The 27,631-nt window shown below is 37.3% G+C and overlaps 1 protein-coding gene across 5 annotated transcripts in view; it reads right to left on the reverse strand.

Moving 5' to 3' along the window:
• The window catches only part of Syt7 (Synaptotagmin 7), a 174,167-nt gene that overhangs the window by 117,799 nt on the left and 28,737 nt on the right, over positions 1 to 27,631 (reverse strand). For 2 of the 5 annotated variants that reach the window (XM_077403872.1, XM_077403890.1), the window contains one exon: positions 26,107 to 26,146. The exons of 1 other annotated variant lie outside the window; for it this stretch is intronic. The gene's annotated coding sequence lies outside the window, so the exon portion shown is untranslated. Of the gene's footprint in view, positions 1 to 1,024; positions 1,213 to 1,492; positions 1,578 to 26,106; positions 26,147 to 27,631 lie in introns of those variants that run through there. 2 more of the 5 variants (XM_077403863.1, XM_077403855.1) reach the window with 2 other exon arrangements.

The raw sequence follows: 27,631 nt of genomic DNA on the forward strand, positions 1-27,631 counted from the left end.
GGAGTTAATTATTGGACAAAAAAGGTACATTATATATAGTACACTCTCTGAAGATTGGCGTATAAATTTCAACAGAATTTTTCCATAATTCTCGAGGAAAACGGTGTTCTTCAAAAAATGTTTCTAAGTCATAACAATAAGGAGCAAAAGACGTAACATAATGCGTGCAATCCTGTCTGCTACGTGTCGGCCTTTTTCTACTGAAATTTCTCCTACAAGAAAATACGCTAATAATTTTAAATAATTCAATGGTTTCAAACATTCAGCTTTTTCCACTAAAATTGTTTCTCCAAAAAATATATACTAATAATTTCAAACAAGGAAAAAATATATACATCTGTATTTTATTTATTTTAATGAGAAAAAAAATGTTAAGATATTTCCGACGCGTTTTCTATAAAATCACAAAATAAACATCTCAAGAAAAGAGAGAAGAATTTTTATTAGCGATGAACCTTCGACATCTTGCTCTACCAGCGTCTCCGTTTCCGCAAGTAGAAAAGGAATGCAGAAATATATATGCATCTAAGAGCAATCATTCGCTCGGGCGCGCTCGGCATTCGTTTCGGCAAATTTTCTTGCGACCGGCCTTCTCCTGCCCGGGCCGCGACTCCTGGCTCCTGGCATTCCGCCAGGAGAAAAAAAAATACGGAGTTGGCGAGCCAATTAAGGCGCGCGCGCGGGTGACAGGAACACCCGTTTCGCGCCAAGCGCTTTCGCCCTCTGAAGAAAATAAAACCTGAACGATCCCAATCGAGACGGAAACCGCGACCCGCGACGGCGGCGCGCGGGTTCAACGACGTAATTAACCCCGCGCTCCACTTCCGGTAAGGGCGTTTGCCGGGTGGAGACGAGCGAGTGTCGCGTGTGCTGCGCCGGGCGTGTGTATCAAATCGTTCTGCGTGCCACAATCGGATGTGATAAGTAGTCCACAACACGATCGTGAGAGCACGCTCGCGCACGCACACACGGATAGGCACGCACACACGCACGCACGCACGCACGCACGCACGCGGATTCAAACCTGCGCGACGTGTACTCTTATGTGCACGCACGTATGTGCGCGCGCCGTCGACGATGGGGCGGAAGAACGTCACGGCAGCGATCTGTATATCTCCGGCCGCCGCCACCGAACGAAAGAGGAACACGAGTGTATTCTGAACGCGAACGTGGAACGCAGACGCCCGCCGGGGCACTTATCGCGCGCACCGCGCGATAGCGCATCCCCTACTACCCACTACCCGGGATGGGTGCGACGGTGAGAAAATGCCGCGGGGTTAAACGCAGCGGGTTCGCGCTGCCGCCGCTGCCGCCGCTGCCGCCGCTGCCGCCGCCGCCGCTGCTGCCGCCCGCCTTAAAGAAACAAACGCGCATTACGCGCAAAACGTCCTCCCCCTTTCCCGCCACTCCGCTCTACTCTACTCTCGTCGCTGCTACCGCCGCGCGTCGCTCGATCGTATCGTACGCTATCTACCTCCCGTTTCGCTCTCACCCAATTTCCCTTCCGTCTTTCCGCACCCTCGCGCAATTCAACCCCTGACGTGCTTCTGTCCTCGTCCGCTTCCGCCGCGCCACTCCGCTCTCCGCTCGCCGTCCGCCGAAGGCGCCGAATGCTCGCCTCGAAGGGCTCGAAGGTGAATCGCGAACAACACGACGGCGGGTTCGGCGCTCTCCGGAAACGCTCGTCCGCATTCGGTGGCCACCACCGAGACCAGCTGTTGCCCCCCCCCCCGTGCGTAACCCCGTAACCCCATGCCGCAAAACCCAGAGGACTTCGTCCCTTCCCTCTCCCCCCCCAACCCCCGCATTCTCTCGCTCTCGTTCCCCGAGCCGCTCGCCCGCGCGCCGCCGAAAAGCCAATTACGCGATTGCCACCTTTACGTATGCGTATATGTGCATCCCGTATGCTAACGAGGGCCGCGTCAGAGCGGATTCTGCACGTGGGGACAGAGTGGATTTTGCAAACGGAACGGGAGTGGAGCCCGTCAGAATTCGAAACGCCGAGATCTCTCTCTCGAAAACGCATCCGGTGTAAATGGGATTAGCGGTTTCAAGTTTGCACGCGGACGGTCCTCTTTTTTTTTCCCTTTACAAATTTTGGGAATAAACTGGAACACGTGAATCCGAAAGAGAGAGAGAGAGAGAGAAAGAGAGAGAGAAAAAAAAAATTCGCAATTTTCGAAACGTGAAAAATTGCGAAAACGTTGAAACGCGTACACAATGCGACGCGATGGGATTAGACCTTTGGCATTTGCAAGCGTTTCTCTCGCCTCTTCGAGCAATCTGAAAGTTTTAATTCAATTTTGCTTTGTCAGACGTCATACTTTATCTATGTATATTCAAATCTGAACATCTTGATTAAGCTTCAATCTTATAAATGTAATTTTATATAAATATGATGTAGATATCATTTTATAATTGTAAGATCTCTCTCTCTCTCTCTCTCTCTCTCTCTGTCGGTTTAAATTAAGCAAAATATCATTATAATAATAATCTTTAATAATAAAATTATCATCAATTTGCATCCTCTTAAAACTCGCAAAGAAGCGAAGTTTATTATTGATTGCTCAACTTTAATAGAAGCTTTCCAATTCTTTTCAAATACGTGAGATTAAAAAATCTGATTCTCCAAGGAACATAAAACCTAAATTAAATCCCTGCACAATTAATCTCAATACTTTCGATATTTATTTTGATTACAAGCGACTGCAGTGATGGTTTTTCAAAGAGTTATGGCTCCAGGGTCAGTAATAAATTCTCAACAATTTTGGATGCAAATGTAACCCGTGAAACGTGAAGTTTTGTGTGTGACGTACGGCGATACTTTAAGGTAAGTTTAAATTTTCGGTCGTATATGTTTCACCGTTTAAATGTTCAACGCTCTAACATCGGTAGCGATACGAGCGACGAGTGACGTAATAAACTACCGTCGAACGTGTTACGCGAGAATAGCGTGACCAAAAATCGTGACTAAAACTTCGGTGCCACTTCACCATTGTACACGGTGAGCAGCATGTAATGCATACAATTGTGTACACGATCTATCCGAACGAGAGAGATGGCCTATAAAAAGTTCGTTTTATTTCCTGCAATTCCGTTTAACTTCCTGCTGATCCCTTATTCCAATTGAACCAGCGATATCGCGCATTACACACACATCGCCAAAATATAATTAAATATATAGGTATATTATAGATTCTCATTTATGCAAGATGATATTTGATCACTTGCGATATTCTGTATTATTCTACCTTTATTTCTTAATTATTTCAAAAGCGACAATAACTCTTTTCATCTATAAATCTTTTTATCTATAAGCTTACGATTAATTGTTAATTATAATACCTAATTTGTTATTAGCTGTGCATCAAAATAAATTACTGTTATAATTATTTATACCTAAAAAAAACTGTTTTAATTATCTACTAATTATTATGTATATAAACCAACAGAAACTTTGAATTATTTGTGACAATTTATGCTAATAAATAGCATGTAATCGTTTAAAATTTATCATTTTCCAGCGTATAATTCGAAAATATTCAAGCCACTCATGGCACGTGTCATGTATAAAGTCACAATTAAAACCATTATCGTACAATTAATTTCAACAGAATTACGTATTGCGCAAGCATATAATTGTATTACATTTGTCGCACATTGGCAATGTTATAAATGCAATAATAAACGTAAATAATGCCATCTCACTTTGAATCGTATACAACTGACGTCGGTAAATCGATCGCACAGCATCGTATTTCGGTAACCATGGAAAACTCGCAACGCGATAAGACTGATAAATTTTTACGACGCAATGAACATATCTGACTCGATTAAACTGATCTCATGCTCGATTTCAATCGTCGAATAAAGTAATAGATATCATAAGTTAATGCAAAAAAAAATGAGATCCAACCGAGTGTAATTGGAGACTTTTCGCGAAACGAGAAAGTCAGACCGTTTAAGAACCCGGATTAAATTCGCAATAACTATACCCAGGCGCAATTTCACTTGCGAAAACGCGACACGAAAATTACGGTTGAAAATTGCAGGCCGCAATTGCGTAATTCAAGAAAGAGAAGTAGGATACTAACGTCGCTTGGTCAAATCCTCAAACACCCGCGCCACCCGTGGACTCTTTAACACTAATATCGATGATATATAATAAATGGACAATCAATCAAAGCTGGAACATCCCTACATATATGTGACATATATCAGGTGATTGATGGTGCACTGATTTCCCTGAAAACAATAGTGTAAATGTACGTTACTCCGTTCGGTGAAATTACGATACTATCAATAATTCAATGTGTGTCGGTAATTTCGTGAAAGTGAATTACGTATACAGGATACCCCTGTGTGTGTGTTTTGTGTGTGTGTGTGTGTGTGTGTGCACATCCATTCAATAATAATTTCAAAATAGATTCCCTGATGGGTTAGTAATCTATCTTTTATGGAGAGGAATGGCGAACGGGGTCATTTACAAAAGAAAAATCGGTTTGCAAACTATTTCCTGGAAAGATATAAGTATAATGTATCGAGTATATAATTTTCTTTTTGAGTTCATTCGATATTTCATCATGAAGTTACAAAAGAAAGATCAATTTGCAAATTTTTTCCCGGAAAGATAGTTAAGTATAATCTGTCGAATACATGACTTTCTTTTTAGGCTCTTTTAATACTTTATTACGCGCGACGTGAGAAATCTTTTTATTTCGAGGATTTGAATGACGCTTATTAGTACTCAAATAACATTAATTAAAAACTTCTTAACGGCCAATTAAAAAAATGCAATTAGTACGAATTGAATCGAACAACGCGGTCGTTCTGTCCAACATTTTCTTTTTTTTTTTTTTACATAGAAAAGTGATTAAATTGTCCTATCTAGAAAATATTTTAAAACTCCCATTGAAAACGATATTTCGAATTTAATACAACGTGAAGTATATAGTGCAAACAATTTTCACAAGTTCAATATGCACCGCAAACATAATAAACAATTCACTTGCTGCGATTAAACGCCTAAAGACCACGAATCCAAAAGTTTTTCAACATTAAATCCTTTATTTGGCATTAATGAAAAAACGATGAAGATTTAACCTTTTTCAAATTAATATATATTTAATATATACATCTAAAAATTTATTTCAATTATCAGATAAAATATAAAATAGACTAATTAAACATAATTAAACATAATAATTAATAATTTTAAATATTACTAAAATATTTTTTCAACAAAGTTCCTTTCCATTTAACGTCTTATACATTTCTTACGTAAAACTTATTTATCTTAAAACTTATGTCGAATCCGCAGTCTTAAAAAAAAACGCAAACCTATAGAATGTACTTAGCTCTGCAAAACACACATGCATGGAAAAATCAACCAATCACAAGTCTGAAATAAAAAATGCCGTACCGTTCTGTATTTTATAAATACGACTGATTGATCTCTCTGCTATATATGTAAGCTTATGCGGTCAAACCCGCATTCGGAAATGCAACATAAAGCATATGCCGCCATCTTGCAACATCGAAAGGAAGTGATGTCTCTTGATTCGTTTACTCTACTAGAAATAGTTATCGACAGAGTTCCGGTTTCTTATTTTTATCGATATTACGCGATTGGGAACATTTTTTTACGCGGTAAAATTTATTACCGCAATAAAACTTGGCGTTTGCCGATCGCCACGATGGTCGTAATGTAATATAATAATTAATAATCGCGAGATAATTCGTTTTACCAGCCAAATTATATTATCGACCTACGATGCATTTGTAAATACGTGTAGATTAGCAGAGAGTCGTAATTTTCCGATACGAACAGAGAGAAATTATATGTACAATTACAATTTCGAGTGTCAATTTTGAGAAAATGAATTCCGTTTAATAGCAGGCATTACATTTGGGATTTACGATAAATTCTCTCCGAAACGCAAATACGCGTTACTGGATTTATACATCTCGGTTCCGTCGGCACATTTTGCATTATTTAATTCACCGCGTTGAAAGTGCGATAAAATCAAATCTCCCGTGCATGATTATCCATTTTATTTATCAACATTTCTATATGTAACGAGTGATTTTTTACTAATTTGCTCTTTTTCTTGTTATTTTTATATGTCTTTTATTATATATAATTTAAAAAGAAAAACAGATATATATATATATATATATATATACATCATTTTATTTTAAATAAATATTTTTCAAAAATTATTTTTTTCATTTATATTTTTATTTAATTGCACATGTTATATTTATTAATATGTATAAACATGTTATTTATTAATATACATATATTAATAGATATATATATCCAATTTTAATACAACTCATATTTTATTTAAAAGAAATACGCAATAACGAAAGACTAACTGCATGTCAGATAGTGAAAAAGAGTTACATATTTCATTATTCGGAACAATCTCGGCACTTATTATATGTATGCAAATCCTTTCGCCTTAGAGTAGGATTAACATGGCGATTTAACAAATGCTGGCGTTTCAAGAAATATAACATGCCTTGCTTTCTCTCAAGTAAACCCTCTCGCAGTTTCCATTTTAATTCAATTTTGTAAGCAAACATTTATTGGCAAAAAATGTATGCGAAAGAAATTATTGCATGATTTTTACACAACGAACGGTGAATCGCAGTTTCTTTCTGGTTGAGAAGAACATGCGGGCATACTGGAATTAAAAGTTCCCGGAACTTTCAATTTGAATTTTCGGCCCTGCCGTTTCAGCGAAATTATTGCAATTACCCCGCGCCGAGGTCATCAACCGTGGAGTTTTCTTAATTGCCCGTGGAACTAACTTCCTTCTTCAAATAAAACGTCTTAATAAATCGCGGAGAGAGAAATTAGCGCCATTATTTTTCCCTGTCGATCTGGGTTATAATAGCATTCTTATAATTACATCGCATCCATCCACCTGCGACAGTCGCGTCGCTTTTGAAGTCAGCGAAATGAAAACAATATTTTTCACCATCGAGAAAGGCGTTGCCGCACAGTTTACGCTTTCAAGTTCCTTCTTTTTTTTTTCTTCCTTGTTGCGACTCTCCCAGATCCTTTTACTACGTGCTAGACCGTTAACGTTGCAAGCTGTCAGTTGAATTTAGTCATTTCGGAAATGCGCCTGTTCTTGCTTTACGAGATCTTAAGCGGCACGGAAGACACCCGTTCGGGGAGCACCGCTCTATTAAGATTGTCTGTCGCTCAAGTCGACAACATTTATCCTCCTTATCCCGCGCGCGGAGATTGACGTGTCATTAAAAAGTTGACTGCCTCGGGCGCATCGGGTACTGATCGATGGATCTATAATGCTATATAGCCGAGTCGTTTCTCTCTCGAATACAATTCGGCGAGATATCGACGCAATGCGCGCAATGCTGCATATATTCATTACTTCCGAAGATACGCGGATGGAGAGATAAAAGCTCGTTCTCCTCAATCCGCGGAATGAAAGCCCGGCGCTTCCTATAGCCACTAAGTAATAATTATCTGATACGTACTAATGCGAAGCACGAAGTTATTCAACGATCCCGATATATGTGTGCATCGTGTATTATGGTAGGACGTTGCCAGCTGTAAACACATCATATAATGGCGCAGTTCTCATTGCCGCTGATGTCGAGTGGATTAATTACATCGGGCCGGAAACCATCCGCCGAAAAATCGCGCGCGTATTATTATTATGGTGCGCAGCTGGTGTCATTTAAAGCGGATGTGCAGTTAAGTAATAAAAGCCCTGTGCCGGGAGCGAGACAGGGATTGTCCTGCGCATTGTCCACCATTTCCCGAATTCCCGAGATGTATGCATTGCACATGTATGTAATGGATAATACTGCGAGAAATTCGATATCGCTGATCAAACGAATCCCGAGTCCTGCTGCTCCACGGGATTCACGACGATCGTTACACGGCGAGGCGCATACGTCATCGCAAATCCGGCGGAGCGATAAACCGTCCCTTCCGCCTCGTGGTGAAGGAAAAACCGGCGAAATCAATCCTATTCTGAAACAGATACATGTTCAATGCGCCAGAAAATACTTGAGATTATTGCGATTAACTTGATTGCTTTTGTCGAGAAGAAACTCTTCAGGGGGGATTAAACTTTATGAGCGGCGATATATATATATATATATATATATATATATGTATATATCGCCGCAGCGCGATACGCCCGTCTGCGTGTGTTTTAGTGAGTTATATTATATATATATATATATATATATATATATATATATAATATAACTCACTAAAACGCAGACGGCATAAGTAATGACCAGATATTACTGATTGAAACATGTCACACTCAAGAAATAGCTCTTTATTTCAAATTTATTTGTATTAACTAAAAAATTAATATAAGTCAGTATAAAGTCAATTTTCTTATAATTTTTTAAATAATTTTAATAATTTTTCTTCTTTTGACCTCTCAAATAAACATTTTTTGTTTTGTAAATCTAATATGTACATAAAAAGAGATTATCTTTATATTTCTGTGCAATTTCTTTGGCAGCAAATAATAAATTTGTCGATAAATAAATGTTTTTTTCCTTTTAAATACAAATAATTAGTTCTCTATGTAGTTAAATTAGTAATCTCCTTTTATTTTCATTATTAGATAAAAAAGTATGATAAACATATTCATCTTATAACCAAGAGTTATATTTGCCGCTTTTTAAAAAAGCCGGACATTAGTTTCCTACAATAAAAATCGGATGTAAAAAATAATGAATCCTCTATATGATAGAAAGTCGCTAAATCCTAAGAAAGGCGATGTCCGCTTAAAAATTTATTGCCGTCATTTTCTGAAAAGAGTTCAATAAGAAAACGGTCAGCAGATGATATCGAGCAAACTTATGGGAGTAGATTATTTTTAATCAATCTTCCTTTCCTCCCCCACTCAACGCCGAATCGATATATTCGAGAACGTGATCACGTTATCGCTGATTTTCCGTCGCAGGTAATTTTATAATGATAACAAGAGCTAATATCTGCAAACAACGTGACATCCAATTTACGGAGTAACAGGCTGAAACAAGGGAATGTATACAGCTCAATCGAACGCACGGCCGTATAAAATCGGTTCTCTTTTAATTGTGTGCGTATTTATAAGCCGCTTTTGTGTCCAACGACAGTCCGTACAATAAATAACGATGACAGGGCGTTAACTGAAGAGCAGACTGAAGTTCCTCTTTCAGCGCGATACGCGAAAGCGCGAGGGAAAAACATAGGGAGAAGGGAAGGGGAATCACCTGGAGAAAATGGTATTCATAATTGACGAACCGTTCAAATAAAAAGAATCAAAATTGGGTCAAGCACCGCTCTATCGCATCTCGAGAATAAATGTACACAGTTCCGCGGAAGCGACCAACCGGTGGCGGTGAGATTTTAATGAAAGCGAACTTATAAGCATCACGACGAAAAATATCCCTCTCGCCTCTACTTTGTGCTCACGTAATTTCAGAGCGTACATATCGTTCAATCGAAATGTTTCCGTTGCTCGATAAAGGAGTACGGTATACCCGAATAGAGCCCGAAGTAAACGAGGGTTCCCTTTGAGTCGTGCGAACTAACGGAAAATCCTTCGTGTGCATTAGTATCTCTCGTTTGATCCTCATCTCGGTCCACGTCTGTTGAATGAAATCACCTGCGCGCTGAATTCGGTCGAATATATTACCGTCAGTCCGATCTCACGTTCAGTTACGTAACCATATTTTCTTATTACAAGCCATGTCTATTTTATAATGTAGAATAAATCCATAACTAAGTTTTTATCAAAAGTTTTTAGCTATTAACCTTTTCAACTAAAAGTACGGAAATTTAGAACAAAATAAAAATTTCAAAATTATCAAACTATTGGATATCGAAGATCGACGAGTCACTAAATGCCGGCGAAAGGCCGGCGAATTTAAATATCGAGAATTTAGGTATCTTGACAAGGTATCTCAAATATTTAAAATAATATATCTAGAAGAGGATTTTAATATCGAAGCGGATACTAATCCTATCCTGTTTATCACAGCAGGAAGGAAAAAAAGAAGAAATAACAGCAGTAAATATAAAATAAAAGTATAATAGCTGCTCAGCTGTGAGGTAGTTTAAAATGTGAATTACTAAAATATCTTTTGAAATATTTATTGAAAATTGGAAAATACTGATTGAACGATGACAGATAACATCTAAGGAAAAATCTGATGACACTTCAAGAATTCGAGATTATATTCCTCCTGTTGCAAGATCGAAATCCTCATTCCATCTGGAGTGTATTGATCGCAATATTAATTAACAAGCTATTCCAAATGTAAGCGTAGAGCAAACTATTTATATATAGAGTTTGCAGCACTGCACAATATGTAATATCATATAAATAAATGAACCGGTACCGCTATAACCTAATTATTATTGTATTATAAATATTGTACCTATACATGGTGCATAACTTCTACGTTATCTCATTTTAATGCAATTATAATAATATATGCGATTCTCGCCTACATTGTAATAAACCGGCAAATTCTAGCATCAATATATACTTTATTGTTTAATCAAGCTTCAAAATGAATTGAACTGTAACGAGTAAATACATATAATCGGCTTAATTAATTAGATTGCAATGAATAGGAAAGTAACGCATTTGAACAAATATACAACGTATCTGTATCTCACGATCGTATAGAAAATAGAAAAGAATTGCGATGTAAAAATAATGAAAAATATTATCTTGAGACTTCAAAAAACACACATTCTTATAAATTGACATACACCTGTAATTCTTATAAAGCAGACCTTTCATCACCACCGTAACCCGTAAATCAGGCGTCCCGTCGACTTTAAACAGAAAATTCATTGGCCAGCGACTTAACGAAAATATCGTCGCGGTTTTAGCGAACTTTTCACTCGTAGGTTTTCTGGCTTTCCACCGCGATCTTTTCTTCTTTTTCTTAATAATGATTTGTCAAGTGCCGTGGGCTCGCAACACCGTTTGCGCACCAGGGGATTTTAAGCTACCGGATCTACACGCGGGCAGAAATCACATCCGGTCTGATGCCGATTTAGATTACACTCGACGCAGCCGAAGAACCTACTTACCAGGAAATACGGGAAAAAGTCGCCGGGCAACAACATATATGCCCGTGATCCCTAGCTACTTAGCGAACCGGCTGAATTTAAACCTACGAGCACCGGTGAGTTTTCTTGTTGCGACAATTTATAGCCTACTGAAATTTTTTCAATTTCATAAATTTATGACTTTTTTTAATCAGATAAGAATATTAATCTCTTTTTCTTATATAAATACATATTAGATTAATATTTTTTTTTACAAATTAATGTTTTTTGAGGTAAGTGACTGTATAAATTACAATACTTATTTTGCACAGCTTAGTCTCATCACAATTAATCGATATTCTGAATATTGATTAACTAATCAAAATGGTTTCTCGATGTCTTTGATAGCCTTCCATTTGCGCAATAGCCATCTCATATTTCTTTTAACGCTAGGCGATTTTATTCTATATCATTTGTATTCTCCCTCACTTAATCCTACTTTAGCTTACACAGATAATACAAAGTAGAGGGCTCAGGCGTCTTAAGAAAGAAAAACATCCGAAAAGAACGAATAATTTATAGACCTTTCTTTTATGCCGATTAAATCCTACATCCCACCGACAAGTTGGGTAACGCGGTAATTCTTTGTACAGAGAAAACATCGAAAAGGTTGAACATCAATCAACCGCACACCCGGACACACGCCGAATGCGAAAGCCGCGTTTTTACATCGTACAGCAACCGTCACCGCGCGATAAGCCCGAAAGCAATTATTCGCGACGGCGACACCAGGTCCGCTATCAACGTCGGCCCGGCACTTTCGCAACCGGCAATCTCGCTGTATTTCTCTTATCGTACACCACGCAGCGTTCGTCGGGTCTGCCACAAGGTAGGCCCATGTGACGGGCTTCTACATAATGCACTAAGTCGTCAAATTTTCGTACAACCCTGGCTTACATGCGGTGATCTCTGCCGAGAAGGGCAGACTATAAATGAGACAGTCTATATGTATGATGAGAACTGCCGAAGAACGACGTTCGCGTGACATTCTGGATACAAAGATTGTGGCTTTCATATATGAGGACACGCGATCTTTTGCCAATAAGAAAAAAGCATGAGACTTAAAAATCTGATGAAGCTAGCACTCTCTTCATTCCAGTAATAACGATAATAGCAATCAAGCTTTCGATAAGATTGTCGAAGAAATAATAATTTTTTTAAACTCATAATAAAATTACGTCAAAAATAAAATATTGTACTAATAATATTAAAAAATAATAAAAAATTTAATTTTTATCATCTTCGTTAAATTTTTTGTAACTGAATCTCTTACGAGATGAGACAACTTGCAGAAATCTACGGCGTAGATTTCAGTGTCAACAGCAGCCTTGCGTACGAAAAACGTTAATTTGCCATCGGGAGATATGTAAACGATCAATCAATGAGGTTGCTATAAAAACTAACCTTTCGAAAAGTCCACATGTGCAGCGGTCTCTGTGTTATTTCTGCTAATTTGCTTTACAAATTAGAATCAATATTCAATATTTTTGCAAACTATGGCACCTCGTCTGTTTACTCACGTCGATTTCATGGGATTATGTGACTACGCTGTAACATGTTACACATTGTGGAAAATGCAATTCCAGCAAGTTAAGTCTACCTTGAGATACGAGGTAATATTGTTTACTTCTGTGACGTGAAAATTGAGAAATTCACTGTCAGTACACATCTAAATGCGCGTTTTTAGATAGATAATTAAAATTTCGCCTTTAATTGAAAATTGGCGACGGCCAATAACGTACAACATTTATAAAAAAATTAATAAAGAAATGGAATCTTCTTTAATATAACAATTCAGAATCTGGTATCGAATGCCTCTGACATTTTTTAATCAAAATCTTTAAAAAAATTCAATGTTTATAATAAAATAGACAAGTAAAATTAAAATTAAAATTTAATAACATTGATTTAAATAAAATTAAATTAAAATTTAAACTTAAATATTACTAAACAATTTTTAATATATGCCAGTAATTATATATAATTAAAATAGAAACTTTCCAAAATATAATTCCCATCGCTTTTGCGATAGTCATAAAAAATACAAAAAATTTATAAATTACGTATGTGAGCTTTTTCTCTTTGAGAACTTCTTCAAGCAACAATTTCGATCCATTAACTAAATTGACGGAGTCACAAGCCTAGCGTCGGTGATTAAGGAGCGGCGTTTCGAAACAGCAAATCGATGAGAATATCGATGTTCGAAGCAACTAATAAAGATTACTTTGTCGTTCGAAGGAATACCATTGCTTATTTCGACGTCGCGCAAATGAAAAGCATCGACCGCCGAATCAAAATACGAAGCTGCAGGAGGGCCAAGGCTGAGGTCATAACGGGCGCGGCATTTCGAGCCAGATGTCGCCCGGCGTTCTTGCACTTTGGGAAACTAGTAATTTGATTGCTCTTACAAGGTTCGCTTCGACCTCGTTACAATTGCTTATTTTGCGCTACGGGCTTGAAGGATGCTCCCTCGTTGTGCGCGATAATAGTGTGAACCATTTAGTTTTCATCGACGCGACGCGATCGTTGACTTACGTCAACGTGAATCACAAAGAAACACGAACGATACTTTTCGTCAGGGTAAATTGAACCAATAATTGATTACTGAATTTATAATAGATGCGCTCGTATATTACAGTCTCTGAATTCATAGTATACAACTAAAAAGTAAACAATTTTAATAAAAAAAATTAATAGAATAAGACTGTCGCGTAAAGCTTCATTTTTGAAAAAAATTGTGTTCGAAAATTGGAAGATAAATAATGTCATTGCATTCTTTTTTAAACGTCATTGAATTTGTCTCGATAATATCACTAGTATAACTATCAAAATATATAGGTATTTAAAAATGCGATAATAAACACTAATTGCATTATAATTGCAAAAATATTAATTTAATTAACCTTCTAATTTTCGAAGTTACTTTTGTCAAAAATAAAGTTTTATAACATGCATAAAAAATGTAATTTTACATTTTAGATTTATTTTTTTTACAAAAAATTACCCTTTCTTTATTTTACTACATCTCTGAATTGGTGGTTTGTGTAACACTAATTCAGAAATCTTCTGATATAATAGTATAATAGTATAATTGAATCTTTTTAAGGAAATATTTTTCAATTTATACATTTTCATTTCCACATAATCATTACCGAAAATTAAATTCCCACATAATCATGAAAATTAAAGCAATCTTTCACCAGGAATCGACGGTTATTCGTTTGCCATTTTAATAGCTTTACCATTTTCCCTTCATATTTCATTTTATATTGTACACTTGAAAGTGTAAACCTTGATTGAAGTATGAAGCAAATGTAAAATAATATTTTTATTTAACGAACATTTAAATAATATCTGCATAAAAATACTTTTTTGAACCTTTTCAGAAACCCAACAACTGACGTACGTAATAATGATATCTGGGAAAGTTATTTAATTCAACGGTATTGAAAATAATGAAAATCCGTATATATGCCATGCATATCAAAATTGTTTTAATATGTTCCAATTTCATTCCGTTCCAATTCGCAAGCGCGCTCTTTTGGAAACGCGTTATGTTAAAACTTTTTATAGCCAGTTTTTAATACCTTCCGTGCAATTAATGCGCGAAGTTCGTCAGCGGGCTTGTTAAAATCGCCAAGCATTCGCATACTGGCGCGGCGCTGACCGTCAATAGCCGCAAGAGAGCGATCGATGATATTTGCGATTTGACCCTCCCGACGAGTTAAAATCAACATTAACTTCGAGCACCGATGCGATATCGAACATGTGCACTACACGATTTACATTTCAGTTGCTTCAATATAAAGCGCGCAGCGACTCCTTTCTTTTTGGATATACTATATAGTGGTCGTCGTATCAACCCGGCCTCGACTCCATACGATCGATTTTCGGATTCAAATATTCTCACTTGATTCGTTATTTATGTGGAATTCCCACGTGTAACCCAGCGCGTTAATTGAAAACGGATTACTCCAGGATTTCGCTAAAAAATTACCATAAGTTTTTCTTTATTGAGATATGCAGTCGCAGGAGAAAACTCGGGGAGTTCAAAAATTAATGCTTCGTAAAAATCGAAGTTAAAACTGGTCAGTTGGAAATTCAATAAGTCTTGATTTTAAAGAAAACCATAATTAACTACACGTATATTATTCAAATTATCTTCACCTCATAATTTTTCTGTTTTTGCAAAATTATATGAATGAAAATAATATTATGAAAATGATAAAGATATAAGAAAAAAATATTCCTAAAATAGTTTGACGAGAAAGTTTTTATTAAAATTTTCACAACTTCTAAATATTTAATCGCTAATAACACGAAGGCTATCAATATTTCGTTATTTTTAATAAGAAAACTTAATCTCGAGTGATGGTTGGGAGAAATCTAATATGGACAACAGAGAGGAAATCTAGGTGTTCTGAAGTTTCCTATGTGTAGAATCAGTTCCACGTTGCATATTCTGCAATCTGTAATGCAACTATCACGACAGACTATTGTCAATCACGAACTGCTACCGACCATTCGCATCGGCGCGCAATTAGTTAATCCGCCGTTAAGCTTTCAATTAATATCTGCGAAATCTGGAGCTGTCGCTCGAATCTCCGTGATAATCCGGAAAGACTTAAGCTGTACTCTTACCTATCAGCAGGTGAAAATTGGGTCAAGCGACACATCACGGCTCACGGCACGTGGCAGATCCGCAACTATAAATCTCCGCGGGGCGCGGCAAATATTCGATTTGCGCGAATAAAAATTTTGCAAGTCGCTCGCGGCAATACCGCGGATGATAAATGATTTACGACGTGCATTCGCGACACGCTCCTCGACGGGATAACTCCCTCGAGTGAACGCGCGAGACGTCTTTACGAGTCGTCGCTCGCGATCGGGCGTTTCGACCGGCGATGAGTTTCAATTCGCAATGGAAACGGGGAATACCTCCGTAAATGTCTCTCTCGCTCCCTCCCCCCTCTCTCTCTCTTTCTTTTTCCTCTCTTTTTCTCTTTCTTTCTTGTCGGTCAAAGTAACTTTACCGCCTTGTGCCTGACGCTTTCCGACGGAACGTAGCATCAATCATTAGAATCCGGATCGGCGACTGGCTGACGGATTTCCCTCCGGACCGAAGCGACGCGGCGAGGCGACGGGACGCAACGCGACGCGACGCGACGCGACGCCACCGACAGAGACGCCTCCTCCTTTCCTACGTACGCCGACGGAGGTCGGCGAATAACCCAAGGGCGGTTTTCCCTGACGACCGGCTCGCAAACTCACGAACAATCTCGGCGGCGGCGGCCAAACTTACATGGTGGAGATTGGATGGGGGAGTATAAGTTTGCCCGCCTGCAACATAAGTGCGCATAATGCAATACGGGGAAGTTGGACCTATGATGAAACAGGATATATAGGGTGACAGGCTGAACCAACTTGTACCACGGAGACGAACAGCAATTGCCCTTATTATGTTTGTATCAGCTGAGTAACGTTGTGGTACAGAGAATTCGCTATACGATGCACCATTTACAATAGAGTTGATTATGCAATATATACAGCATGTATGCGTCTAAGGACATCTATTCATACAATAATGATAAGTATGATGAGACTGCACAAAAACGTTGCTTGGAATTATCTTAAGGTTGAGTTCTTTTGTCGTATAGATGAAATTATAATCTAAAACGAGATAGCGATTTATTAAATCCCCGAGCTTATTTCATCCAGATCGCTGGCGCACTGCGGCCTAAGACTTCTCATGTTCATCACGTTCAAAATCGTGCTTCTTTCTTTCACATATCTTCCGCGCGTTATATATATTTTATAATGACTAATATATATAAGACGTATTATGTGTTTCATTTCTTACGAAAGTTTTATTCCAAACAGCTTTCTACATTATATTATATAGTTTGTTAATGTATTCGTTAATTGAATGCGAGTTAAAGTTTCTTGCAATTATGCGACATAGTTTTTGTGAGTCGGATAATGCACTTCGGGAAAAAGATAAGAATATACATTTTTTCTCTGTAGTTTTGGAAAACTTCCAAACTATCAAAAGACACTTTTACGCTTGACTAATGGTGCAATTGTGGCGTATTATAACGATGCAATCTGCTTCATAAAAACGTTTATACTCCAAACTTTTATACTCGAAAACCTCGAGCTAAAAATGTCATCGTATAAATATGTAATGTCTCTTACCACCATTCGCTGTATCAAAACAGCAGATGGGATAGAAAATGGAAAGAAACTTTTCCTACTTCTCCCATAGTCAATAACAGATATGAACAAAATGTACAATATTTAAAAACATTACTCACTGCCACAAAATGCCAAACTTGCTCTAAAAGATACAAAATGAATAGTCATCCATAGTGAAAACTTTGGATCACGTGAAATGGAAATAAAATGGCACAAAAGAATGCTAGAAATCCGCCTTTCAGTTATGTAAAGTGCTGCGAGATAATGCATATAAGAGAAGGAGATGCGTTTCCTTATCCTCTTAGAAGATATTCCAAAAGAAAAAGTACACACGTTTAAAAAGGAAAATAGATAAACTTTTTATGAAGACAATATCTGAGAAACGTGCACACACACACACATCTCTCATGTTGTCGTATCCATGCAAGCATCGAAGATAATATACAAATATAGGATTTATAATATTTAACAAAATATGTAAAAAGGTTGTTCCGGATCTATTTATAGAAAAATGTGATCAAACCTGCAGAAATATATACATATGTAAAACCTCGAGACGATAACGTTCTTAGCGCGAGAAACTCCAATTTGCATAAGAAGTTTCACCAGAACGAGACATACATAAATCGTATCTTTCAAACGTGTGAAAACCTCAAAATTTCAAAGAATCTTTAATAAGAATAAAATTAGATGTCAGCATTTATCTATCTCAACAATAATAATAATAATAATAACATAACATACTGGTACAGCTAATAGATACGTCAAATAAGCAGGGTGAGTAATTTCGTTATCTCGCCACTTTACTTTTCTCAGGCGAATTTATCTTCGAGCGATAACCGAGATGAAGTCACACACTTGGCGGAAAAAAAAGAATACGAAGAAGAGAGATAAAAAAAAAGTTCAATCAATGGCCTCGTGTACGATGATCACTCCACGTTCACATGATCATGAACTTCGCGTGGAAAATAACTTTGCGGTAATGTGGCGCAAAGACAGCGAATCTCCCTCCGTTCTCACGCGTGAGCCGTATTCCTTTATGACACGTAGATACTATATTAAAATAACGAACCCTCGATTCTCCCGATGTGGCATCGATCGGCATGCCGCAGAGGATCCGAAAAGCAGAGTTTTCAAATTAATTATACTTGCTCGCTGATAACAACGTTCTGACGGAAAGAGGAAGGAAAGCCGCGCGCGAAACATCTCTTTATCCCGCTCTCCGTTTAGCAATCGATCACGAAGAACAGGTCACGGAGATATTAATGTCTTCACCGCCTCTTGTTCTATCTTTCTGTCTGCTCCTTCCCCCCCTCTCTCTCTCTCTCTCTCTTTCACTTCCCTCCAATTTACCCTGTTTCAACCTAGCAAGCGGGCTAATAGAAATTTTGTACGGAAAAGATGGAGTTCTCAAATATTGAAACGCAAATATACCAAATGATAAGTACATACACTGTAAGCGATACAGATGTAAAAGTAAGTCGAGCGATAACATAAAAACGATACTCTTTAAACGCGGATAAATACGAGGCTCAATAAAAAGCGAATGCTCCCCTCCTTTTTTTCGTACGAGTTGTAAAATGTTTCGTTAAACGATTAATGAAGAAGACTATTCCTGACAGTTTTATCTCGCATTTAATTTGATTAAGAGCTTAATTTTGTTAAAAAACTAAACGGTTACGTCGTAAAAAGAGATAACCATATATATGACCTGCACGCCTACGCAAAATAATTGTACACAAAAAGTGAAAATATTCGCACATACCGTCGGTTTTATATTATCCATTTTATTTATTATTTACATCAAACTCACTCTGTCTCGACTAACTTTTTGGCTCATTTAATATAAAATATTAATTACAATATGAGTCGTTTTATCACTGATTCAGCTATTATTATTAAAATAACAAGCTTCGTATACGTGGCATTGTTGTTCAGCTAACAAATTTCACGCATATATGTATTTATTCACAGGTAATATCGATTCAATATTTCACGACACGACATGAATATTAGTGACAATATTTTCAGCAAGACATAGTATAACGCTCCTGGACGATTGATGTAATGTAAGAACCGTGTTTTCTCGACGTGCATGGAAACGAAGAAGCTGTTTGCTGCGAAAATCTCGATCTACGGCCCTTCGACCTTCCGAACGAGCGGCATGCTCGTTCCTCGAGAGAATCTCAATTTCTCTGACGGAGGATTTGAAGCGAACCAGAACCGATTACCCACTTGACCCGCGACTTGACATCGGGCTATGTCTCTCTTTCTTTTAGATCGCTCCCTGAACTGCGTATACTGCGACAAAACCCGTCTGTTCGGAAAAGCGAAAGAATAAATAATAGGCGAAGAGGCGTTGTGTTCGGTGCTTTTTCCAGTGGCAATTTTACATCGCAGGCAACTGTGCATCATATAGGGACTGGCATTTCGCGTTCGCCTCGAGGAAACGTGTAATATAGCCAGCATTTTTTTTAACGAGGGAAGTTACGCACGCATATAGGACATGAACAGAAGAAAAATAGATCGCACGTTATAGCGTGTATGCTATATAGAATGAATAATGGGGCAATTATTATAATCTTGTGGGGCCTCCATTGCTGACTTGGCAAGCGTCCTATTTAAAAAGCGATCGACTACGTCACGATACATCAGAGTTTTGAAAAGTGGTGCAATAATTATGGAACATAATTCTGAAATCTAATAATTCTCTAATAGCGGATTGATAACCGGTGAATTGTGGCGATAATAATAGCGCAATAATTATAGTAATAATAGTAACAATAATCGTTTACATAAACAACGCACTGAATAGATTTTCAATTTGAATATAATCCAATGGTGTTGCATCGTGCTTAATTTAGCGATAAGTAATTAGTGAATAGTTCAGTTCAGCGAAGGATAATATTTCCGTTTATCTACCTCGCGCTTTTTGTTGAGCGCGGAAACAAATACCGGATGGAATAAACGCCGGATTGAAGGAACATGTACATAAAGATTTAATTAGAAATAATTACTGGAGACTGCAGACTGCAGATTATTATAGTCTTTTATAGGTTCTTTACTTGATTAATTAGCGAGCATCCGTTTGCGGGTTGTATCCATTTTTAAACAATCTACCAGCTTCTCAATGTCTTTAATTAGAAACCGATAAGCTGACAAAGGAACAAACGATTGACGCGCGATACGATTTTAGGTCAAAACAAGCCGTGATATATTGACCTTTTAGTTCTTAATCGTATTGCGATTGATTTACATCATCTAATTAACTATTTTGAAACTGCAAGATTAACACGTGCCGTGCTAATTCATGTGGTTCGATCAATCCCGCGAAAACCTTAAAATTAAATATCAAAAACGTAAATTGTCATCAGGCAAAACAAATTTATTAATTGCTTAGAAGTACATATTCATCCGTATAATTATCATTATACGGATTGACGACCACAGCTAGCGACAAGTTTATTGTTGAATTATTATTTATTGTTTAATTATGCCACGCCCATTCATGCAGATCCCTGAACGCAGCTTGTTCTCCGATTATATGCGTATCAACGAGACATGTATTAACCATTTCCCTATTCAAAACTACTATAATTGCCATGCCTGCCGTTTCACCGCGCATTAAGAGCGGTATATTGTACGCTTATCTGCCGTTATAATAATAAAGATGATTTGTGGCTTAAAGCGGAGCACTTTAGATGAAGCGACGAGATAACGTGCCTTTTTCGCTAAAAAATATGCCACTTCAAATCTTTTTAAAATATCCCGATTGCCCGATGAGAGAACAACTGCTCTCTCCAAACAAAACAAAATGATGTCGTAGTCTTATTACAAATTTAGATTTATCTTGTTACGTATACACGATGGTTTCTATCCGTTTCTGATTCGTCTCGTTTTGAATTACCAAGAGCCTTCAGAGGATTTATTAATGACCTCAACCAATTACGGACTTAATTTACTGTCGCCTCTGCATCCTTTGAATAATAATCTTACGTAAATACATTTATGTTTATGTACCTATCAGTCTCGACTAACCGGCTCTTAATGGATGCCTTTAAGCCTCTTACCGCTGAAAGACTACTCTTCTCTGGTGGTTCGTTTATAGACACGATAAAGATATAGACAAGATGTATTAGGTATTATACCGTAGAGGAATCATTGTGCACCTTATTTTACAATGCGTAATTATAAAAAAGAGATATCATTGTAAGATATTTTCATTGCTGCGAGTTCTTTGGTTATATATACTCCGCCTCTCTTTCAACGTTCGGTATGCTAATGTATTTTGTAGAAGGGGCTGAAGTTCGGTTCCCTGTAATTAACAGTGGTAACCGCTTGCACAGCTCGAAGTTCGCCGATAAATTTTCACGTAGGAAACTATATCTCGGTGCTTCATAAGTACAGTTCCTTACTATTCAGTAGGCGATAATGGAACAATCGCGAGTAAGCAGAATTATCGGTCTAAATTTCTCCCAATGAGATTCTACGATTACGTTCTACAATCTGAAAAATACATTTTCTTTGATAGAAATTCGATTATCATCTATAATATTACTATCATTAGATACATGTATATTGACGCTATAAATAGCATTTATTGTTATTATTGCAATTTATTTTTATCTTTAGTATTTAAATAAATAAACTTTAAATTATTTCATATAAGCTTTATTTCAATTCCTATTAATAAATAATTTTTTTAATTATTTATATTTTTAAAACATCGCAGGCATTGATCAAGTCTATGAAAAATTTTAATCTTGTATAAAAATATCTAAATTTATTTTCCAAGTGCAAGGCTAATCCATAATTTAAATTAATAACGTACACGCTAATATCGCATAATAACAATTACTACGACACATTAACTAAAGCTAAGTAAGAAGTAAAATCCAAATCTGTTTTTATTTCAATTAGAGGTAAAAAACTTGACACTTCGCCATTTTGTACAACGCGGAAGGAGTTTCCGTAGTGCTTTTGTGAGAGCTCTCGTTCCGCGATTTACTGAAAAAAAAAAAAGTTTAAAAGCACTTCTCTGGCATACTTTATGGCCCTTGTGCGCAGCAGCAACAAATCAGACCTTCTTGGCGTAGAATAAAAAGGTTCGAAGCAAGATTAGATGCGCTATATGCAAAATAAACCTTATATACTATATGGAGTTGCTCCGTAAACCTTTCAGCCGCGATACCAATTCTCCGATCTCAATCTTCGAATAAATCTGACAATCGTAGAAAATACGACCACTGTACTTTTAGAAATATAATTTACAACCCATATAGAAAGAAAAAAAGAAAGAGAAAGAAAAAGCACAAAATTTAAAATAATATATCGCGCGCGGTCTATGTTGTTGAAAGAGACATATGTTGCACAGAAGTCAAAATCAATACAATGACGTACGCGCGCGTGAGGCAACAATTTCCGAAGTGCCAACTGAATTCCATTGCACAATTTCCCAAATACATTTTTATTTTACACATATATATGTGTATATTCAAAAAGGACATATAACATAACAATTTAATATAACATAAAGCAGTAATTATTTAATTCTTAATTTAATAACGAGGTTTTAGATACAAATCAATGTCAAGTTTAATTTAATATACTTCTTTACTAACGTCAATCATCTGGAAAATATGTATAATCACGATACGAAAGAGTGATCGATTCAATTGTCATCTAATTACTTTGCAGAGAATTTTGAAATGATCTGCAACGAGCGAACATCAATCATCTTTCTATTGCACATGTACATATTCAGAAATTAATTTAATATATCCTAGTATACGAACAAGAGAAAGAGAGAGAATCTTCTTTGATCAAGAGAGAATATAATATACACAAGTATCCTTATAATACCGTTCCAACTATTCATAACAAAAGAACAATAGTAAACGCGTCTTCCACGAGACATGTTTCTGTTGAATAAGCTTACTCTCCAGACTTTATAACAAATAGCGCCATTAGAAGATGAACGCTAAGTACACAAAAGCGACGTTAAGTAACACTTGTGTTAAATTAAACTATCTATCTTCATATGTCCACTGTCCATCTAGTAAATTGTAAAAAAAAAAGATATATCGTTTCAAAAATATATCGTTGAGATCTAAAACAGCAGAAATAGAATAGATACGTAGACAGAAATATAAGAAAAAGATGTTAGATATAGATTGCGATACGTAAAAGCGACTACAATTGTGTTGGTAGGAAAATATCGCTGCGAAATGAGCACATTTCTCTCTCCGTTCTTCTTACTCGAATTCTTAAATGGCGCGATGCAAGCTCGTACGAAGAAAATAAAAATTTCACCGCGACACGCTTCCTCGTCATGACGGCGCAATAGGAAAATAAGTCTCGCGATCCCCGAAGGCCCTTCCGCATGAGCATGAAACGTGAGCAACACATACGCGGCATACGTACGCGAATACCTATGCGAGTACACCTTGCCCGCCAACGCGGCAAGTACTCCAAGAAGTTTAACGGGTATACGACGAAGACTGCCCAAGGGAGTGTCGTAACAAAAGGGCGTGTTGTAACGAAGTTGCACAAAACGCTTATGTGTATATACCTTCCCTATATCGCATCCTGGAAGCTCGTCACACGGGACGCTTATTCACCCATTAATAATCGCGTTAATTACTACAGGAAAGTTACTGGGAATTAGCACAGACCCCAGACAGGAATTTCATATAATAACTTGAAGTAACAACCACGCTTGGAACAATGTAGACTCTGTAATTTCTTGTTGAACGCAAAGCAACTCGCATTCGTCATTGAGGGTCACTACTTTTGACGCATGATTATGAAATTTCAAAATTATGTAAATGGTTAAGGGCGGAATCACTCTATATTCATATAATAAAATTGTGATGAGAGATAAAGAGGTAGAAAATAGCATCTGTGTTTTCTCATTTCCGTATTTCTCGAGTTTCTCAAGAGTGATTTAACACTTTTGGCCGGTATATAGTGCGCGTTACAGAAACGCGTCGCATTTTAAGAAAGACATCTACGGCGTAACACAAGTAAGATTTCTTGTTCCTCGCGGACCAAATGACGCTACAAAAAGAAGAAATTGTCCGAGAGATACGAAGAAAATACATCAAAACTTTCCGAGGCATTCCTCTTGAACGTAAATAGAGTAAGATTGGTCGGTATTTTAAAATATACGTATTATATATATGAAAGGAACGAGACGAGAATGGCATATTACAAATATGAGAAAAGGGATGCGAATTGGGCGGATCGACGTGTCCCAAGTTCGCCCCTATTCGGCGAACAAAAAAAAAACGCACGAGGGTTGAAAGAATCGTTTTCGGTCAGTTAACTCCTTTCGGGGCTCTCGGGTCATAAACGCGCGCGTACCTACCCGCTTTCGCGCGCCGCGCCGCGCCGCGCGGGGGATCGATACTTTTTAACTCGCGATACAATCTTCCCGCATTCTACCTGTCCATTTAATTTTACGCTATTAGATGCTGTCACGACAGAGTACCTACGGCGGTTCGCGAAAAACGCGAACCCGGGACTTTAAGCACGGAAAATCCGGGGCAGAAAGGAACGTGCCACGCGACGGCATTATTATCTCGCGGTAACACAAAGCGCTCTTTTTCGCGGAGAGTCGAGCTGCATAATTATTCTTAATTACGTCAGCGCAGAACACGTCATGTGTGTCCGAAATTGCCCTTTCAAGCCCCTTCAAAAGGCCTTCAGATCGCTCGACCGCTCGCATTGCACTTTTCGCGCTGAATTTCGCGACTGGAATGTAATATAAAAAACTAGAAGGATGTGACCAGCATTAAATATAATATTAACCCCCGTAGGGAACAAATTTTGCAATTAGCAGTTTTGCCTTTTATTATGCAGAAAAGTTTCTTTTTTGTGCACGCCGCGCTCGCGCGGTGCACGGCGAAGATCGCGGCGCGAGGAGAAAAAAAAAGCGATTTATCCCGCATGTGCGAGAATAAATCAAAGTGCGGAATGTTTTTCCCATATCTTTCTCTCTATCGCGCGCTGTACGACTTGCACGACTTTCATAACTCTCATTCTAACTTAACTCATTCCGAATTAACTTCTATAACTTATTTACAGCGCGCCGTCCATAAATCTAGCGGTTAATATATGGCGGGGGGGTAACGTCGACCTCTCTAATTTCGAGTTTCGGGAGACCTTGCCTCGCGTACATTCTCCCCTACGCACACTTGACGAACTTAAGCGGAAGGCCCATGGCACATAGATAAACTTAAGCGCTAAGACTTAAACAGTAAGCAAATTGGCCAATCACTCTGTCAAGAATTCTCGAAAACTTAAGATAGCTATTGGTCAATTTGCTTACTGCTTAAGTCTTACCGCTTAAGTTTTTCTACGTGCCACGGCCCCAAAGGCAGTGATGTCAGAATGAGACTTGCTCTAGCTTCTCGGCAACATGAGTGCGATTGGGATGGAGTTCCATAGAGGTAGGCTGACTGGGCAGTCCGGACACGCCAAACCGTGACTTTATGAGCTGCGTTCCGATATTCACCGCTAGTACTAAAAATCATTCGGGTACCACTATCACTGAATGCGCGTAACCTTGTGTAAGAAAAAGTTGGCAGAGAATTATGAATTATAAAAATATTTCAGAGGCTCTGGAGAGAGTGCATGTCTATCTATTTCATGGCGATAGATTATATGATACATTATATTAGTTCACGTTTGTAATATATTTTTATCACATTATATTACGTTTCATTGTAATATAATTTTTACAAAACTCTATTGCCTCTCGATATTAAAATAAAAAAAGAATAACTCACCGGCCAATGCGCAACAGCGGAGTTGTAACCCTGCGTTGATCTGTAACATAAAAATATTTTTACATTAAAGCGGCGTGATCCAAGGTGATTGATCGACAATACTAGAAGTAAATAATTATTGCGCCCGTTAAATTTTTAAAACGTATATATATCTGATTTAAAATGAGAAAACAATCGCGGCCGCCGGCGCGGCAAGCGGCTGCATATATTTCCGCGTTAACTCGCACTGTACAAATTACCTTTTTTAAAAAAAAGGTAAAGAAAGGCGCCAAGTACACGCATAGTAGTGTATATGTTGTTACCTCGAAAAAAAAAACAGTGGTAGTATTATACCTTAAAAAAATCTAAGTAACAAGTGGTAGACGAAATCTTTGTATCTTGAAAAATCTCGAAAAAACCTAAACAGTGGTATCTTCACCTAAAAAAAAAACAAAGTAGTAGTATTATACCTCGAAAAAACCTAAGTAACAAGTGGTGGACGTAAGCTTTGTATCTCCAAAAATCTCATCACAAAATTACGTTACCTTATCAAAAATGAGTCGCGCTTCAAGTGATCTATTATTACAATTACAAAAAAGAAATGATATCTCTTTTTAAATTACAGCGCCAATTACAGAGAACATACACTGAGAAAAAAAATTTGTCAATCCCAAGAAATATTTAGTCCGATACGTTCAACTAAACATTTTAGTTAGTTAACTAAACATTAGTTGAATTAATTAATTCTTGATTAAAGAAACGAAATAAATTGTTGAAACAACTAATATTTAGTTAACTAACTAAAATGTTTAGTTGAACGTATCAAACTAAATATTTCTTGGGATTAACAATTTTTTTTCTCAGTATATTTTTCGAGATACAAAGATTACGTCTGCCACTTGTTACTTAGGTTTTTTCGAGGTATAATATTACTACTGCTTTTCTTCGATTAGAATAAAAAATTGAATCATGAAGAATTACACAGAGGTAACAGTACAAAATACAAATATTTTATTAAAATATTTAAACCCAACAAGGGAATACAAGGTATTTAAATACAAAGTTTATATATGTATTTTAAAAGATTTAATCGCATCGCAAAGAATTACAGAGGTAACAGTACAAAAAATAAAAATATTTTATTAAAATACATAAATTTTTCTTGTCAAAAAACTTGGCGCTGCTAGACCTTAAAATTAGGTCAGCTTGGTGTGTGTGTGCGAGCGAGTGGGTGTGGGCGATGTGTGTGTGGGCGATGTGTGTGTGGGCGATGTGTGTGTGTGTGTGTGTGTGTGTGTGTGTGTGTGTGTGTGTGTGTGTGTGTGTGTGTGTGTGTGTGTGTGTATGTGTGTGACGGTGAATAATGCGGCTTATTATTAAGTATAGGATAAGTTAGGATAAGTTTAGATTTTTAAAGCGATTAGAATTAAAAGTATAGAATAAGTATAGAATAAGTAATATTTACATTTGTAAAAGGTCTCTCTCTCTCTCTCTCTCTCTCTCTCTCTCTCTCTCTCTCTCTCTCTCTCTCTCTCTCTCTCTCTCT

The sequence above is a fragment of the Temnothorax americanus genome, unplaced genomic scaffold, assembly GCF_048541705.1.
Source record: "Temnothorax americanus isolate GAGA-0224 unplaced genomic scaffold, ASM4854170v1 Scaffold1, whole genome shotgun sequence".
Lineage (NCBI taxonomy): Eukaryota > Metazoa > Arthropoda > Insecta > Hymenoptera > Formicidae > Temnothorax > Temnothorax americanus.